At 31.1% G+C, this 3,981-nt stretch overlaps 1 long non-coding RNA gene across 3 annotated transcripts; it reads left to right on the top strand.

Moving 5' to 3' along the window:
• Positions 1-1,901, top strand: LOC144548984 (uncharacterized). Of its 3 annotated transcripts, XR_013509522.1 has the most exons (5): positions 1-229; positions 476-619; positions 869-1,019; positions 1,540-1,656; positions 1,857-1,901. It is a non-coding gene; the product is annotated as an uncharacterized LOC144548984 (long non-coding RNA). The 3 variants fall into 3 exon arrangements; XR_013509521.1 differs by lacking the exon at positions 1,857-1,901 and having other exon boundaries at positions 1,540-1,849; XR_013509523.1 differs by lacking the exons at positions 869-1,019; positions 1,857-1,901 and having other exon boundaries at positions 1,540-1,848.
• The last annotated feature ends 2,080 nt before the right edge of the window (positions 1,902-3,981 follow it).

Below are 3,981 nucleotides of genomic sequence, written 5' to 3'. Positions count from 1 at the left end.
AGGCTGTACGGATGCTGACAGTCACAAAATTGATATTGACATGATAAAAAAGTATTTATGGGCTGGGAAGCAATTGTACCGGAGATCATGTGAAATTGAGAAGAAAATAATTTGCTATGAGAACAATATAACAAGGCACTATTTTCATGTGAAACCACTTGATGATTCTCAGCTTGAGAATTGGCACCAGTATCTAGATTTTGTTGAGACACAAGGAGATTTTGATTGGGTACGAAACTCTTTATTTCCAATTATGCCCCTTAATGGGTTGGTACAATCTATAACCTTTACTTACATGTATATCTCTGGAAAGTATTTTTCTCTTCTCTTGATGGCCTATATCTAATGGTTATATTTTCTCTTTTAGATTTTTGTTATTAAGCGACTAATAAATTGAGGCATTTGAATTCTACTCTATAGTTGATTACTTATTTCTAAAATAATTTTTGTTATTTTTCTCTTTTTTTGTTGCTAGATGGTAAAGCTTTATGAAAGATGTTTGATTCCATGTGCCAACTACCCTGAGTTTTGGATTCGGTACATGGATTTTGTACATGCATAACGTGGGAAAGAAATTGCCAATAATGCCCTTGGCCGTTCACCTCCATTCTTCCAGAAGGTAATTTTATTTTCTCGCAGTATATAAATACCGGACTACAGGCTTTTGTTGAATTGAAGTTGAGTAGGTATTAGGGTTAGTTTGGGGATTAAGCATTAAATTGTTACCAAACACCATACTAGGGGTTTTGTTGTAATATCAGTATCAACCTGTACTTTGTACCATTTTTTTTTGTCAATTTTTTTTTTAAAGTTTTCCTCTTTTTTTTTAATGATAAACTGCCTTTTGTGAATTCTCATTTTGTGATAGAAAGTGCCAGCGTATTGTATGTACTGTGCAATGATGAAAGAGGAGTTGGGAGATACCGAGTTCTCGCTCATTACTTCTCCAAGATTTCAACCATTTTTCTTCTAATTATATTAAAGATATTTACCGGGAGGCTAATTTGGAAAAACACAAGGTAGGATGTTATTCCAAATAATTCAATTTTTTTGTTAACCCTAAACCCTATAAATAAATAACACTTTATTCTAGAAAATAAGCCTATATTCTTCTCTATTCTAGTCTTAACCATCTCTATTCTACTTTACTCTAGAATAAAAAAACTTTATTCCAGAAAATAAGCCTATATTCTTCTCTATTCTAGTCTTAACCATCTCTATTCTACTTTACTCTAAATAAAAAAACTTTATTCCAGAAAATAAGCCTATATTCTAGTCTTAACCCTCTCTATTCTACTCTACTCTAGAATAAGGATCTCTATTCCAGATCTACATTCTTCTTATTCCCCTTAAACCTCCCAAAATCTGAAAAATATTACCCTATTCTCCTATTCTTACATATCTACTCTCTTTATTCCCTCTATTCCCTCTGTTTTCATGCCTTGTGTTATTGTGCCAAGAATTTTTATTTATTGCTGTTTTATTTTCTGTTCCTTTAATTTTCTTTTACTTATTTTCATTATTTTTTATTTATATCAGGGAAATATCAAGGGTGCTTTCGAGTTATATGAGAATGAAATTGAATATGCTGTAGAGAAAAAGAATGTTGAAGTTGCTTCAAGTCTTTACATTAACTTTGCACAATTCACGTTTGCGGTGTGATAACAAAAAAATATTTAATTGTGATGATTCAGCTGCTTTGCAAACTGTATGCCACGATCATGCCTCCACATTGGAAAATAATTATAATTGAAATTTTAAAATTAATATCATAAAATAAATCAGAGGTATGATAGAAATTATAATATTTTAATTAATCCCCTTATAAATTTCTTGCAATTTTTTGTTTTTTATAGGCAATTGGTAGCAGGGATGCGGCTAGAGAAGTCTTTCTTAGGGGGTTAATTAAACAAATGCCATGCAATTCTCTAATTAAAGTTCTGTGTAACTTTAAATAAATTATTGCTTATTTGCATTTGTAACTTGTAGGGGTTGATTCAATTTGAGATGATCCATGGTGGGACCAGTCAGCTACCGATTTTAGATTTGATAATATCTAATGTAATAGAACCTCAAATCGATGAATCTACACCTTTATGTTATGAAGAACATGAAGAGATCTCTATGTTGTATTTTCATGTGAGTGCCCTTTTTTATAAATATGCAATTAACTGATTATTCTTTTGTTTAAAAAAAGCATGGATCAGTTCGTACTATGGATTCATATCTCTATTTTCATATGAAAATGTAGTTGAAGACGGATTTTACATTTTTTTAGAATTGTTTTACTATTTTTTTAGATAGGTTGAAAACCACTACTTTTGTATGGTCCATAATTTTTAAATTAGGTGATTTTCTACTTATTTTAAAAATAGTAAAAAAAATTCTAAAAAAATATAAAATTTGATGTCCCAGAACATTTTCATATGAAAATCATGTTGAATGGTTCGGATCGACTGTTTGGACTTTGAAAATGAAAATATGAATCCATAGTACGGATCAATGTGTGCTTTGCGAAGTACCATAGCATCACACTCATAATTGAGATAACCTTATTTTTGTCTACAGTTTGTAGACCTTTATTGAAAACCCGCACAAACCAGGAAGGCGTGGACCAGCCACTGTGATTCCACTAGCAATAAAAGAGCAAAGCTAGAGAAAAATGAGGCCATTTTGGGTCTGATCGGAAAGGAGCTTTTCTAGCGTAAGCGAGAAACAGAAATAGAATTGACGCTGCTCGTCTGATCGGAAGAGAACGATCAACTGGAAAAGAAACGAATTGGCACGATTTGAAGGCGTCGAAATCGCGAAGAGAAATCCGGCCAAAAAGGTAGAGATTTGACAAGAATTGTTTCTGCGGAAGTGAAGTATGATATTTTTCCTGCGATACCCTTCTCTTCTATAGCTTGTGAGGTCTCTACCAAAGCGAAAGAAGACAAAAAAAAAATAGAAAGAATAAATAAAACGAGGTTCCAACGAACCAGCAATTTCTAGTGATTAAGGATTTACTCTAACGCAAGTATCTAGGTTAATCTCTTTTCCAATTCAGGCTAATTTTTTTTTTTTTAATTTCATTGTGATACTTTACGCAAGTACCAAATTACTTCCAATGATCTTATTAAGGATGAATCCCTTTTTCAATTATTGTATTTATTATATTGTGATTCAATGTTTTACTATTTAAATAGTACAGGTTAATCCCCAAGTTAACTTAGGTTAATCTACTAATTATGTTTGTTGCAAATTAAAGATTAGATTAATCCACTTAGTGCATTGGATTGGTTGATTTATTAATTAATTGAATATGCAAGAAAATAAATTAATTTTCTGTTAAGTTGTATTTTTATTTGTTGTGTTTGTTGCAAATTAAATACGTCTTTGGATTTTAAATGTTGTTGATAAATCTGAAGCCTCACATCTGATTTCTGCAGCTTCAAGCCTGTTAAGAGTCTTAGTATTATGTAAGGATATGAGTGTTAAGAATCTTAGTATTATTAATGAATGCTACGGTTGTCAAATGAATCCCTTTTCCAATTATTAATAAGCCTGTCATAAAAATAGATCAATAATATCTGATTTTTCTGAAAAAGCACAAAGAAAAACAGTTATTGTATCTGTATACTAAATAATAACAAGGATAAAAGTGTAATTTTCTCTTAAAGTGAAATCATTTCTTTTGATTATGCACGCTTCCAATCAAAAATTAGAGATGAATTCAATTCTTTTCTATTTTGATTCCGATCAACAAAATTCAATTGAAAATCGTCTCTATTGAATTGAAATCTATTGAACTCTATATCTATTTTGTTCCGATCACACCCTTTAGGAGAAAAGGAGGTGATTTTGCAACCGAATTCGGAATCAATAGTACTGAAGGAAACTCAAAATCTAGAATTAAAAACCAACTTTGCTATTCCTGCACCTGATAATAATTTAACTAGCGATAACAGTATCGATTATAGTAGTGATCGATGTTGAGAA

This window comes from Carex rostrata, chromosome 34 (assembly GCF_964058835.1).
Source record: "Carex rostrata chromosome 34, lpCarRost1.2, whole genome shotgun sequence".
Taxonomy (NCBI): Eukaryota; Viridiplantae; Streptophyta; class Magnoliopsida; order Poales; family Cyperaceae; genus Carex; species Carex rostrata.
Note: the sequence above shows the minus strand (reverse complement) of the source record. Positions and strands in the feature narration are given on the sequence as shown.